This window comes from Folsomia candida, unplaced genomic scaffold (assembly GCF_002217175.1).
Source record: "Folsomia candida strain VU population unplaced genomic scaffold, ASM221717v1 Fcan01_Sc035, whole genome shotgun sequence".
NCBI classification, from domain to species: domain Eukaryota; kingdom Metazoa; phylum Arthropoda; class Collembola; order Entomobryomorpha; family Isotomidae; genus Folsomia; species Folsomia candida.
Window position 1 is genome coordinate 25,567 of NW_019091227.1, and position 16,271 is coordinate 41,837.

Sequence of the window (16,271 nt, forward strand, 5' to 3'; positions counted from 1 at the left end):
AAATTGTCGGAATTCTGTTGCTTTGAATCTATGTAAATCATTGAGCGACCGTGGCCTACGTGCAAATTCCGAGGGAACAAAGACAGAAACAAAAACTAAATAGGCAGATAACTCTTTAAATGTTCGGCCAGAAAGTCTGTTAGGCAGTGGACCTTTCTCCCATATATAGAATAGTTTCCTCATTACTCCTAAACAAGCTAGGTGCATGTAGTCTAACACGGTCTGTGTTACCAAACCGATGTCTAGTGTGACCAAAGGAGAAATTCCTTTATGATGGTCGCTATCGGATTGTGCTCTAAAACTATTATCATCTCGTAAATTCGAATTTAATTCTAAAAATAACATTCGCTTATTTTGATAATCACCAACGTCCTCACACCTTTCGCATCCCGAATGACCATTATGACCCTTAACTGACTTTATGAAACTCCTTGCTGGGGCATCAGCAATAATACAGCTAATTTTTATATTATAGTGAATATTTTCAAAAATAAATCCATCGTTTTGTAATACGGTGAGTTCGTCTACGAAATGACTAAAAAATTCAGCTACATTACAAGGCTTACTTTCTCCAGAAAACAGTGCCACCAACCTTGGAGCTTTAGTCACGCCTTGATCTAATCTAATCAAAATTGGCCAAAAATTTGTGTTACTACTTTTGCATATGGGAATCCCATCAGTTGAAATGCAAATTGTCAAAAGTGTCCTGTCGTTAAAATTAAATGAAGAAGTTAATCTACGTACAATTGGAATTTTGCACTCAACTAGCCCTTTTGTGATGTCTTCTTTTAAAATTTTAAGCAGCCCAAAGTACATAAATTTTCCCCCGCCTAATCTACATATATTAATATTTCCAGGAGTGCCTAATAACGTTTTTGAGCATTTTGGAAGTAGTGATTTTACGTGTGGCTGTAAAATCTTTAGTAAATCTGTAAGAGCTACATGAGTTATGTTATGTTTTACTCCCCAATTTGCTAAAGATTGATTTAAACTAACTACCTCAACATTATTGCTTTCTATGGGACTCAATACTAATTGTCTATTCCTAATATTATCTACAATAGGTTCTGTGATACTTTCTCTTTGGAGATAGCTTGAATCTTCTCTTCGTGATGAAGTCGAGGCTTGTTGAGTAGAATTAGTCTTGGTTGGTAGGCGTGATACAAGCTCGTGAAGTTCCTTGCGGATTTGTCTTCTTTTTTGCTGATACTGTTCGGATCCTACCTCCATCACCTGGCAGATCGCGAGTGTTACCAAACCAGTTTTTGATCGTTTTTTCTATTGCAGCAAATGTTGGATTATCAACATTTGGAGTACGTCGAACCGCATCTATTTAAGAAAAACTTAGTAAATCAAAAATAAAACAATATTTGCAAATTAAAATAGGTACATAAATGAACAAAAGTTAATGCGCATTACCAATTACGACGCGGTTCAACTGAAGCACACAAAAACACCGCTTTCCGTTCGGTCCTCCACCAGTGTAATTAATTCCCCTGGCGATGTGTGGCTGAAATACTTCTCTTAATATCCTACATGTGACGGCTGATGCTGAACCTTGCCCAAACTTGGCCAAAAATTTGACCTATAATTGTGATTTTGAGATAAGAATTTCATTTTTTAAATAAAATTTCATAAAATATAGTTGGTAATTACTAATTGTTTTCGGTTATTCGAATCCTGAATTATCCAATCTTCAATTGTATCGATATCACGCTCATTTCCTATCGGCAGCTCAACCGGAAGCTCGTCTTCCACGTCTTCGTCACTATTTGCAGTATTTGCAGTCCTAAGCAGCAGTTCTCGTACGTCCGATTTCAATTCGGTTACTAGACGCACCATCATTCTTTCAAAAGGTTCTGCAAAATTCATTAATTAATTTTTTTAATTATGGAAATGTTAAAGTTAATCAAATATCTTATTACTTACCATATCCCTGACCTGTAACTTCTCTCCTATGTAAAAAACTGGAATCTGCGTCATCATCCTGTGCAATTCTAAGTGGAAGAACTGGTCCCAGATGTTTTGCTGATGAGCGACTTGATACTGGACTTATGCAAGTATTAATTGTAGCTGCTGGTGGTTTGGTCTTGGTGTTTAGTTCACTTAATTCTTGAGAGATTATTGATGAGTTAGCTACAAGATGAGGCTCAAATTCAATTCCAGTAACTGAAGCAACTTCTAGATGGAAAAAATAAATATTACAGAATGACACACACTTTGAATAAAATAATTTGTATATTGAAATTATAGTTGATTTAATTAATATTAAGTTATTGAACTTACCCTCCTGTGAAAAAATATTCCCTCCTATATTGGCCGGCTGTTCGTCAAAATCAGACTCGTGCTGATCATCTTCTGAGGAGGATGGCGCTTTTGCTGGCCTGACCTTCTTGACCTTTTTGTTTGATACAGGGCGCTTCCTCTTTACTTTATTCGTCTCGCTGTCAGTCGTGTCCAACGATTTTGCGGATGTAGCCTCTACCTCAAATTGTCGCGCTTTTATGTAGGAATCTGAAAACATGTTGAAAATTTAGCTAACAAACATTATTTAATTAATGGCTGGCATAAGAAATTGTAAAACTTACCAGAACTTTTAAAGAACTTGTAGTGATAATTTGCCCAACCAGGACCAGGAACTTGTCTATTTTGGATGAATGTAGAAATAGTGGAGGGGAGACCTGGCGGCCATTTGCAAATATTCGTCTTTGGGTCAATCCACGAAGTTGGGACCGTTAGCACAGTCCCGTCTTCTTTAAATTTAATAACGGTATACATTATTAAATTGTTTGTCGCTACACTTTTCCCAACCGAACGAGCGTGGAGTGTGTTTAAAAAAACCGCCCAAGATTTCTCTATGCACAAAATGCGATTTTCGAGATTGTCTCTGCCCAACGATATTTTGCTTGTTGTACGTCAGGGCAATCCCAAAGATAATCAGCACATTTCTGCCCTTAAATTGAACGAAGATCTGAAGAACTGGGAAGCCCATTAATTATTTGCAGTGCATTGAATGTGCGGCAAATCCTAAAATTGCCCACAATTTTTACGTGCCCAGACAAAACCCTATCTGCCCAAGCTCTACCCAAAAGGTGAACGAAGGAATTTCTACTTGGGAAGGAAACATACCGAGGTGTCCAACGAGTTAAAGGTCGACACCTATACGAAAATGACCACAATACATGACTTATTAAACAAACTGAAGGAATTTCCGTGTAAAATTCACTTTTCGTCAAGTTGTGACGATATTTGTGACGAGCGCATGACCATCGGGTTGCCAGCGGGAGAGGTCGGCTGCTGAACGATCAGGTCGAACACAAAGAAGCGTTGTCGTCTTCACGTCGTCGTGGGACTGTGGACTTTTGCAAATAATGCTGGGACTCGAACTCGCAACTAATTCTGAATTTGGTGTTTGAGCAGAAATATGGAAATATGTGGTTCAATGCTGAAACGACTCCACTGTGGGAATACCTGCCGACGGCATTCACGAGTGACAAATGACGCGTTCTCAGACCTCCGGTGCAAGCTCGGATTATTACGATGAACGTACCCTTCCTGGCCGTCGGCCCTACTGACCGAGATTCCGGTAAATAACGTAAGTAATAATAAAAATATAGAAAACAGTCCCAGACAGAGAGCAGATAAACAAGTCACATTTTTTGCCCAAATTACAATTCGACAAGTACCATGAAAAAGTTTAGCAAATTAAAAATAAAAATGAAAGAACTTATCTCATGTAATTTGATCCTTCACCTCGATTAATAATTCCACAGATCGTCAAGCCAAGTTTTTTGGTTGAATAAAGTTAGAAATCACTGCATAGAAGTATATGATATTTCCTCTCAAATCGATCGTGTCTGCACGGTGGCCAGTCGCCACCTACTTAATATATTATTTTGAATATTGGAATTCAATTTATTTTACTAAAATTGTATCGCATCAACGCCAATGCAAAGTTGTGAAGGTTATTTGTTAATTGGATGTCTTTATTTAGGTTAATATTGCAGCTTAGATCAATGTTATATATACATAGTTTCGGTCTAATCATCTTCGTCGTAATTAAATTTTGTCCTACTAATTTATGCATAAAATTTGGTCAAAATCTTGTCCCCCCAATTCATGCTATCCTCCCTGCAGGGTTTCCCCCTACCTGGAAATTTTGTCTCATATTGCAGAAAACAGTATAACTCGATCACTTCCTCCTTTTTATTTGCTGCCGATTTTTGTTTCAACAGTTCCCATAATTCTTGATCGCTTCGTTTTCTAGGCTAGCAGAGATTCTGCAATGTAATGATGGCGACTGGATTGGATTTTCCTGTGGGACCGGGCATACAAAATATGTTGAAAATCTTTACGGAATTTTGAGCCCAATTTCCTTATGTTAACCTAAATATGTAGGGGACACCTTGACCCCTGTAAAATTGGTGATACATGCTTTGTGCAGGGTCCCCTTTATGATGACGGGTTGTTTGAGAATGGATCATTGATCATATTTTGGTCGGCTCGTGGTCCACTTTCACCCTGATGAATGAATACCTTCGTGGTCACGATCATGAAGAGGGTCGGGCTTTATTTTTAACTTCACGGCTACGAGGAATTTGTAAATTTGCAATCTCCAGGATTATAAAACCAGGTCGGGGGAAGAATTTTTCGAGCGATGTCGAATCTTAAATTTTGTTACGGATTAAATTGCAACCAAATCTAAAACTAGTATTCATAGTTTTATTTTATTTGTATTAAAAATAGTAGAATATTTGCAGATGCAAAAGTAACCAGAAATTTGTAAGCCGAACAAATCAATGTTTTAATCTAGCAACCGTTATCCAAGCTCCACTTTCACGATGATGGATTATACCCACTTATCGTTGTAAAGAGAATTTACTTACTTTTACGGCTACGAAGAATTTTTTAATTTGCATTGCGGGATTAGAAATAAGGTCGGAAAAAGGGGACCAATATCAAGAATTTGAATTTTGAAGCATGAGACTAATATAACACAATCATCACATCTAATAATTTTTTGGCGTGAAAGCCCATTTAGAAAGTTATTTAAAATTTATAGAATAAATTGAATTTTAATTTTAATTGCTAGAAATTGTAAACCAGTTGACAAGTCAATTTAAATGTTATAAATGCAATTATGTTACATTAAAGATTCTTAATTCACAAATCACAACAACCTAGTTGCAATACCTATATTGTTCAATTGTGTTAGTATTTTCTCTCAAATTTTATAAACGGTGGGAAAGTGTAACGATTTTAGAATTTTTTCCCTTTAATTCCTCACCAAAAAGATCGTCATTGTGGAAATTCAGGTGAAAGCTTAATTTATGCTTCATGATTTTAGAACTCTTTAGTTCACTTTTAAGCATAAAATTTGCACAATTTAAGGTCAGATTAAACTCCTTAAGTTCGTCCTGTTTCAAAGCATTCAAAATCATAAATCCAAACCGTGTATAACAACGAATTTCGCATATTTCGCCCAGTGAAAGTTTCCATGTAATTCAGGGTGTTCATTACGAGGTTGCATCTTTTTGTGGCAACCTATTTTTCGAAAGTTTTTGGAATTTTTTTGCGAACTAAATCTTAGCCAAGTTTGAGATGAGCAAGTTCGCAAATTATATTTTCAACCAATTTTTGGCAAATTTTAGCCTACGTTGTTTCATTGCTGGGGTTGTAGAGTCTTGAATACCCACTTTGTTAATTTATGTATTTCACCAAGAAATCATATTTCGTTACGCGAACATTATACAAATTTTGATAAACTGTCTGTTCCCCTGCGATTTAAGAAAAAATTGTGTAAGCAAAATCCCACTGAAAGCAGTATCAAGCTTTTTACCCTACTTTTTTTAACAAGTGAACAGAACGGTGAATGAATTTCGTCCACTCTTTCAACTTTCACTTCTCGCTGTGGGGGTTGAAGCCCTGCAAAAAATACAAAAGATTTTTTTGGTACACTTTCATTTCGTTAATGTAGTCACATTACGTACTATATTTTGAGTTTGGTGAGTTTATCCATCAAATTTTAGTGCCTTTGATGGACAAGGTTACTACAAGGTGGTGATTTTTTAAATAAAAATAGCCCCGTACTTTCTTGTGTTCAAAAATGTGGAAAACAGTAAATCGTGTGATTAATCTATTTCCAGTTATAACGGGAATTTTAATAAATAAATATTTATACAAATCCATTTTCAAATTTGACAAGAACTTCACATACACGAGGAAGAATGGAATCTAACAAAGTACATTTATTTCGAGCATTAAGACAAAAATTATATTGACGCTATCCTGATCCTGTTTTTTAATTTTGCTTCCTAAATATACAATTCAGGGTCCATACAGATACAACGAGCGTGTTAAAATATTAATTAAATGTAAATAAACCGTAGTAACGTTAGAAGTACACTCAAAATAAGGTGGTAATGAATCATTACCATGCGGAATCACTATGTGTCTCTACCACTTCGGTTACGATTTGTCGTAGAAATGGTAATAATAAGTTCAGGGAAATTCAAATTCATTACCAAATATTAAGGAACTGAATACCATTATGTATTAATTTTGAATTTCCCTGAACTTATTATTACCATTTCTACGACAAATCGTAACTGAAGTGGTAGAGACACATAGTGATTCCGCATGGTAATGATTCATTACTACCTTATTTTGAGTGTAGCTCACCCTGCAATAATTTGAATATCACTTTGCACCAATGGTGCCGAATTAGCCGACAAAATATGTGCATAAGCATTTGCAGGGTGAGCTAATATGGTTTTGATTTAAAGTCGGACCAAAGGTGCTGAATAACCGCAAGTATAAAATTTATATGTTTTAGCATCAATGGTGCAGAATAATGGAACAAATAGATGTAGAATTTTCAAAAAATTTTGCAACAATGGTGCAGGATAATCAGGTAGAATACCTAAATACAGGTCATGTAGTTTTGCACCAATGGTGTAAATAATGGTCATGGGGATTATTAATTAGCATCAATTGATGCAAAAAACTCGTGAACACACAGACAGACGGACGGACGGACAGGAGGAAGTCAATAGCTCTCGTGCTACGCAGTGTGAGCTAATAATTAAGGCGAAATTTGATTTCTATGGTTTCCTTGTTAAACAAATTGAGCAGTAATATGGTAAGAGCGGAAGAAATTTTTTACTGAATATGAAACTAGAAGGATAAGTTATATTTACTCTTTTTATTATTGTGGGGATCTCATGATATTAATTTCGAATAGGTGCATGGAGTGAAACCCTGTTTGAACGATGGACAAAGACAAATTCAAGGCAAGTATGGTCAAAGGAGCTAACTTTTTGGCGGAAACGAGTATGTATTACATATGGCTTCCTCTTTCAAGCATGGTTGTAAAGAAAACCAGGAAAAGGTTGGAGATAGTGGTACAGAAAAACCTGGAAAAAATGTAAGCCCAGAGTTGTTCTTTAGCCATGCTGAGGGCATTTAGACATTTTTTGAACGCCAATTCACCCCCGGGTTGAATTTTTGTCCACATACGGCCAATCGTCACACAAACCTTGGTAGCATTACTAAAATCCGTAAGTTCTGTGAACTTGGAAAATTTTACAAATTTTTCCAAAGAAAATTAACTCCCAAATTTTTGCTACCTTATTCAGATCAAGTGCGTCTTTTTAGTTTATAAAAGTTTGTAAAATTATTTTACGAAATTTACAAAGTTACCCAGGTCTGCGTGAATTGCATGAATAAACAGCGGCCGTTTGCAAAAATTTCAAAATGTCGAGTATAAATTTTCAAGCCCTCGACATTGTACAACTGTAAGCAAGCCACATTTGTAAGATTGCTTTCTACAGAAGAGAAAGTTGATCTTTACGAAATTATGCAAAGGACACGTTACCCAAAGGGGTGAAAGTTCAATGGAAACATGATCAGAAGACAAATCGTTAAAGGAATCGTTTAATAATTGGATTACACGGAGTTAAGTGGAAAAGTCGAAGAAAAAGTTTTGCTTTATTTTGTCAATATTTCGAATGATATCTGCTATTCATTATCAAGACATTTACAAGATGGCAAATTTGTTACAAGATTACGTAGTTGAAATTAGTTAGTGTAAATTCATAAAAATAGTTGTCATGTTTGTGGCGTTGGATACTGGGGTCACGTTTTGAAGTGATAAAAAATGTAAAGGGACCCAACTTGATGGACCGGAAAACCTTGCCATAAAGAAAAGAAGGAAAACCTCAGTCAATCCACCCAGACCCCATTTGGCATCAAGTTGGGTTGATGTTTTGTTGTGTGTCGCTTGAAAGTGGGAGTGGTTTTGTGTTAATAAATTTTGGATGTCGAATGATTGGTAGAAGTAAAGCTGCCCAAATGGGGTTGATGTTTTTGCCGTCATTAGAGTTGATTTTGTCTTTGTCAAGTTTTTTAATGTAAAGTCCTTCTTTGTATTTACGGTAAAAATATCTGTGTTCTGATTCAATAAGTGCAGTGGATTGAAAATGGATGGTGTGAGTGGGATTGTCTTTGATATGTTGTGCTACTGCTGAAACGATTTTTTGTTCGGTGACATGCTTGTTTTTGTTTCTGGTGGTCATTTGAGAAATGTTGGTATACGTTATGTTTACCTTGTCTGTTTCTGATTTGTGTTCTTTTATTCTGTCTAAAAGAATCGTTGCTTTTTGATTGGCTATACATAAAGTAGCTACATTTCCTTTAAATTAAAGTTTGAAAGAAAATATTCTACCCGTTATAGTGGAAAAAATTAGTTTTATTTACATTAAGCTATTATTAGAGTATAAACTATTATTATAGAGTATAAACTATTATTACTATTATTAGAGATTTTGTTGGCGAGTGGTTTTGAGCATGTAAACTGACGCTGAGATTGCGGACCAATCGTACCTGGAGTATTGTTAATAATACTATTTTGCTCCAAATTTTATTAATGGTGGAGAAGCGTTACAAATATTTATTTTGATTTGATGTATTAGTATTACTAGAACAATGTTTATTTAAAAATGTTATTTTCATTTCACTGATTGGTCTTCCTCTTTTAGCATGAGAACTTCGATTCTACATACTTCACAATTAAATTTAGTAAGTAAATAATATGCGAAATTTCCACGTGGAAACATTGATAATTCCTGCTCAACGCTATCCCAACTATTGGCCGGCTTGAAGTTTTGACGCCCATCGCGTACTTAAATCCGTACATTCCAAATTTTACTGGATTGTTACCCAATCTGAACCTTGAATTATTTACGATCTTATCTCGAATTTTATAAATGGAGGAAAAGTCCAACAGTATTTTTTTTCTTTTTGGCTTCACCAAAGACATAAATTTAAGAACATTGTTCTCACCCGAATTTTAACTATGGACAAAACGAAGATATGTTTATATTTGCCAAGTACGGGATTATTACTTTATCCTACTATTAGAGTGCAGGTGTTAAATATTGTTTATAAATGAGTTACACATTTCGTATAGAAATACGACGATACTAATTTTGCATAATATATAAAATACGCAAGTTAATTGGATTAGATTCCATAGCAGCTACACGCAATGTCGAAATTTTGTACACAAATACATTTTAACTGAATTATTATTTTTTTTAAATTTTCTAATCTAAAATTTCTTATGACCTATGTAATTTTTCAAATTTTGAAGTTTACAGTTTTTTAAATTGCATGCCTATTTTATTTGCTTTGACCAAGAAAGAGGACAGTGCATAAAGCGTGCCCCCGACTTAAGGGATGTTTCTCATAACGTCGCCGTCGTCATAAACTCCCAAATAATTGGACACATCCTTCCCACCGGGTCTCTTTCGGAATAGTTACGGCGAAGATGGATGATTCCTTCGATGTTATGAATAAGCTTTGGATCTGAATCTGAGTGAGTGAGTGAAGTATTGCCCCATTCAGCAGAAGCCATTACGAAAAATTGGATGAGAAACGGGGTGAAAGTGAAGTGGAGAAAGTGAACGATTTTTTTACTACGTGCGATTTTTTTTACTATACTCCTTTTACCCAGTGTTGGACGGAAGACCAAAAAAATTCAAGGTGTGCTATTTTTTGTGGTGCACATTTAGAAACCCAGGATTATAATAATACCAAGCTGTATTGATATACGACTCTACCAAAATGGTATTGATAAGTAATACTGTTTGGTAATAATCAAATTTCATGCTTACATTGTGCACAGATAAAGCTTTTGCTGCAGCGAAATACTTCAAAATGTTATCGTAAATATGATTGATTTAGGAATTACAATAATTACAAACTCTCAATTGAAATTTTTAGAAAAGTTAGAACGCCGAATTAATTACTTTACATGAGATGTATAGCAAAATAGAAAGAAGATTCTTCATTGCTAAGGGGAGGTTTATAAGCCTCAAATCTTCAATTTAATTTAAAGTCTATTTCAAAAACATCTCCACTCCGAGACATCTTTTTGCACGATCCGTTCCAAATATTTCTTATTTATTCTTATTTATTGGCGTCTGTATTTTTTTTATCTGGTGGATGTTTATGCATGCCTGACTTTGCTTTTGAGTATGTATTCGTGACAATAAGCATACATAAAATTGTGGAGAGTGGATTTTTTGCTGGTTTTTATTTCCAAATAAATGTGTTAGTCTTGAATGAAAGTGTGTGGGTGGACGGAATATTTACAAAGAAGGAACAGAGCATAAAGGATGTGATGGATATAAATAAGGGGGTCAAGGGTTCTAATCCGTCGCATGTTAAAAATTGGGTGACAAATCTGAGGCTCAAAATTCCACGAAAATCGATCACATTCCTCCTGAATAGTCCGAAAAGATAGTGAAATAAATGTATATTTTATTTTTATTTCCGTTTCAAGAGAGGAAAAAGGTGCGTCTTGAACTGTTCAGATAAATAAGAGCGTATTCTCCACGAAATTTGCAATCTTATGAATCTTATGAATTGTGCAAAATACAACGATATTTTGTGTGGAATTTTTGTTTTGCAGAATAAGAATTCCATTCGCAGAAATTTGTATGATTTTTTTTCATCAATTCATTTCCCATTACTTAGAAATTAGTATTTTTTCTAAATAAACGAAGCCATACTATTTAAAGTACTTTGAGTGGCCATACTATTTAAAACTTACTCTCGCTGTTAGACGTGTTAAGTTGTGACATTGTATGTACAAAATCTGTAAAATAGTTTAAACAAAATGTATGATCTTATTCATATGCCAAATTTGAGTACCGTTTTCATTATTTTAAAGATTATTAGTTGTTTCACAATTCACAGATGTGATCATGCCCTTGCACCAAGTTCAGGTTAATTATGGTTTAATAATATATGTGATTAAGAGAATACATTAAGATTTCCGAGCACTTGGCACTAAAAAATGACATGACAAGAAAACACCTTTTACTTCACCAATTCCTCCCTCACTCGTTTACCCATCAATCAATCACGATAAATGGAAATGCAACCACAGCAAAAGAAATGCCACAACCAATCGTTTTGGAACGTGCATAAAGTGTGAATTTAGTTTTTGACGCATTTTGTATAACCTGTCACTAATTATCAGCTTACGTCAAATTAAATTCTACGGACGACCCATCTGAGGAATACTTTCTATCAGCAAATTCGACAAATTGTATACAAAGTGAAGCCTTGCCGATTTGTAGACAATTTCAATCAGCCAAGTCAAAAATTGAGGTAAATTACCAAACTTGGTATGGATGCTGATAATTTTACCAAATTCACGGAGTTCACGATGTTAACAAAAACTACAGGCAGCAGAGTGTGCAAGGGCAAAAAGGCATGCCGTGCCTGAAATGCCTTTTTGCCTATTAGGCACATGAATTTTGGCCATGCCCGATTGCCCGAAATGCCTTTTTGCCTTTTTGGTAAAATAGGGGTAATATGACGATACGATCCCATGATTTGTTAGTTGTAATCTTTCACTGTCCACCGGATTTTACCACACTTGAATCATTAAGTTCTGTTTATTAAGCCGATTTGGATGATCGTCGACACCACTAAAAAATGTATGCTCATCTTGAGGTATTGTGCACTTTGTTATCCAACAATTTCCACCCACAAGTTGCCATTCGAAAATTGTCGCTCTTGACTAATTGCCATCCACCAATTGCCACTCTTGACCAATTGTCACTATATAATTTCCGCTCTATGCCAATTCCCACCTTCGCATTATTTATGCAGCATGTCATACCACGAAATCACCCATAAAATAATACAAGCTCAATGAAATGTAAACCAATTGTTGTCACACTTCCTTTGTCCATAAGAAAATTTGTAATGTTTCAGGCAATACCCAATGGAAACACATGGAAAATGGCAAAATGGCATCAAACGGGCAAATAGGCACGCAAAAAGGCAATCCAGCATTGAGACGGGCAAAACGGCAGAAAGGCATACATTTTTTCTCAAAAAGGCGCCTTTTTGCACACTCTGCAGGCAGGTCTGAAATTTTGTTTTTCATTGTTGTTTCCAACTTGTCAAGTGTAAATTACTTTAGTAAAAAAACCGTTGCAAACGAAATGTAGCAAAGGGGTGAAAACACACGGAATTGTCTTTGTGGCACGCCCACAACGTCTTTCAGCACTTTCCCGTCATTGGTTCACATTACCCTACGTCTCATTTTGCCCCGCTTTGACACCCCACCCGCGTACTTCGAACGTACACGACCACACGGTCATGGGGTCGTCGCACGTCCAAATGATGGCGATTTCTGAAATCCCCGCCCAAAAAAACGTCTAAAACGGTGACAACAAAAAATTCGCCAATTTTCGACTTTGGCGTCGTCTACACGGTCACACGGTCATTGCACGTCGAAATGATGGCGATTTCTGAAATCCCCATCCAAAAATAGTCTAAAACGGTGGAAACTAAAAATTCGACACCTTTGACCGTTGGCGTCATCACCGTGGCGCCGGGACCTTACGACCTACAACGCCCATCTTCGAACTCATCCCGTCCCCAAAAATTAGAAACACGTTGGCGAAAACCGGATGTCGAAATTCGAATCCGTTCTAAAGTTATCGTGGATACAGACGGACAGACGGACGGACAGACCGTCTGTCACAGACGGACAGACGGACGGACGGACGGACAAGACATTTCCATAAAGGGGTTTTCACCCCTTAATAATGTTACTAAATTGCCGGAAATGCTGACGTTATTTTTGCGTGGTCCAGACTCCCGTGATTTCACTTTTCACTCTCACTTTCTTTTTTCTTCTATCCACACTAGAAATCTGAGTGATCATCGAATCATCGCGGAAAAATCCTTTATTTGCCAATCCAGCCGGAATGAAATGATCGCGAAGAAACCAAATTGAATTTGCACAATTGGCAGATTGAATTCAGTCAGAAAAGGAAATGATGAAAAGTTTGTGATGCGATTTTCAGGAAATTATTTGATTTCGTGTATCTCTAGAGTAAGATTTGTGTAATAATTGCGGTAAATATTTACCTATCAGATAATAATTTCGGTGGGTTTATACTTGCGTCAATTTTATAGTTCAGTTTTGGCGCAAGCACAAATATTTAAAGTTTATACTCCATTCGGTATAAATAAACTTCGGTACAAAATACACCCTTAAAACTTGGAACAAACAGTACGTTTTAATTTATGGTACGATCATAAAGCATGTGCTGGATTTTCTAGAGATTTTCACCACTTTAGTTAACTATTAGAGGGATAACTTCGCACGTGACCTGAACCCCTCTCAAATCGGCTGCATGCTTTATGCTCGGTCCCTCATGCAGTCAACTATAAACATAATTTTGAACGCGGAGAAAGTAATTTATATTTTCTGACTGAATTTCTCTCTCTCCCGCCAAAACATAGCTGATTTAGTCGGAATTTCATCCCCGTTTGGATTTTAGTTTATGTTTGGAGGAGAGAATCTCCTCTTCATCTGCTACTTCAACGTCACATCACATCATACGCAATAATTCACTGCCACGTGTGTATGCAGATGCGGGAGATGAGATGCAGCAGACTAGTTAGTTTGGCTTCTCTGGAAAATGACAAAACCGAAAGTGAAAGCATACCCAGATACATAATTTTCTGATATGAAGAAATCCTTGACAGTTTGTAAATATGTCGTGTTTGAAAATATTGTTAAACAATTTTGCCAATTGCGGAACAAAACCGATGGAATTGATGTAAACATGTGAAAAATGTGAGAATTCAAGAATTTTTAACCAAAAGTTGACGTTGCACCTATCTTACTAATTTTTAACAAATGTCGACTAAGGAAAACTAGAATTTCCAGATAAAATCCGTCACTAAAGAAAGATTTATTCTCTTTTTACGTTCTCTCCGCAGAGAAAATAATAATATTAAAACTAAGTATGTCAATCTGGGTCAACAAATCTTTATGACCACAAAAACTCCAGAAGATATCAAATCTTTGCTGGTTGAGGTTCACAGCTGTATCCCCAGTAGCAATACGTCCCTGGTGACAAAGTACGCTTTCCTGTTGAACCAGGTCAAAAGTTTTCTTGAATTAGAACAAGAAAATTTTCCAAAAGTTAAAGCCGAACTTGATGATAATTACCGATCAATGGAATGGGCAAGTTTTTGCCGGTTAAATAAAATCCCTGTAGCTGAGCAAGACAGTTACAAGGTCCATTTTTTTAATATTAAATGGTAATTAGTATTTGGACCTTGAACTGTCAAGGACTCAACAATTCAGTTAAAAAACAGTCCCTTAAATCCTTATTTAGATCTTTCAATCCTACAGTCGTTTGTCTCCAGGAGACAAATTTGAACTCCATCCGCCATGGAGTTTTTAATATACAAAACTATACCCCGTTTTTTAATGATTGTACCACACTTGGAAGCGGTACAGCATTTTATGTACATCATAGATGCTCGATTATCAGTCATGATGTGATTATGCCTGGTAAAATGAGCAAAATTTATTTTAAATTTCTTTCCCAATCGTTTTTAATATTCAATATTCATTTCCCTTTCCTTAAAAATGAGTCCGACCAATTTCTGGTCAAAATAAAGAGTGAGATCACTGCCTACCCCATCTGCGACGGTATCTTCTTACTCGGCGATTGGAACTTTGTAGTTGACACAGATAGAGACAGATTTGGTAACTGTGAAAGTAGAAAGGGTTTCGCAAAAAAATTTACAAATCTCATTAATTCGTGCAGTTTTGTAGATAGTTATCGGCATCTGTGCCCACAAGGTAAAGATGTTACCTTTGTGAGCAGGATGAATGGTACTTCAGCAAGGCTCGACAGGATTTATTTACACGTTTCGCAGTTACCAAATTTGGTCAGTCAAACTATTATACCGTTCATAGGTGACCACATGGTTTTCGGTGTAACCATGGCAACCACCAATAATAACCAAAAATGCTTATGGTCATGTCCAAAGTCAATATTAAATAATTCAAGCTTTAATTACACGGTCGAGTCGATTTTAAAAGACTTCTTATCGTCTGATTTCTCATTGGATAATTATGAAAAACTAAAGAGTAAAATAATACGGGTTGCCATGGAAACAGACCTGTATTGCAAAATGAATATTAAAAGGTTAATTCGTCTAACATACAACAAATTGGTTCGAACACCAAATGTAGCTAGTTCCGAAATTTTTACAAATTTTATCGATAGTATAGAGGGTACCATTCGTGGGGATGGCGTATGCAGTGATTTCCCTGACCGAAAGGTGGTAACCACGCGCGAGGGTATCACTGTAGATGAAGCGCTGGATGACTTGTCATCTGGCGAAAAGCTAAAAATGGTGGGGTCATTTTTTGCGGAAAAATTCGCTCCATCTTGTGTAAACTTATCGAATATTGATAATTTTATGTTTGATATGCCAAAAATCACAAATCCTGAACGTTTTGAAGGTGATTTGTCTTGTGACGAGATTTTACATGCCATTGAAAAATCCCCAAATAATAAAGCCCCCGGCTTGGATGGTTTAACATTCGAATTTTACAAGACATTTTCTACTCAATTTAGTAAAATTTTAAGCGAATTAGCAACATTGTCGTGTAATGATGGACTTTTGCCAAAATCTTGCAGGAGCTCTGTTGCCACCTTAATTTACAAGGCTAGTGACCCTAAAATTCTTAAAAATTATCGTACCATATCTCTGACCAACACTGATTATAAGATCATTTCAAGTTGTGTAAAGTCTCGTCTAAATATTGCCCTCCCTTCCATCATAGGTCCGTGGCAGACATGTGGTGTTAAGGGGAGGTCAATATTTGACAATTTGACCTTCATACGGGATGCTTTTCAGAGTGGTGAACT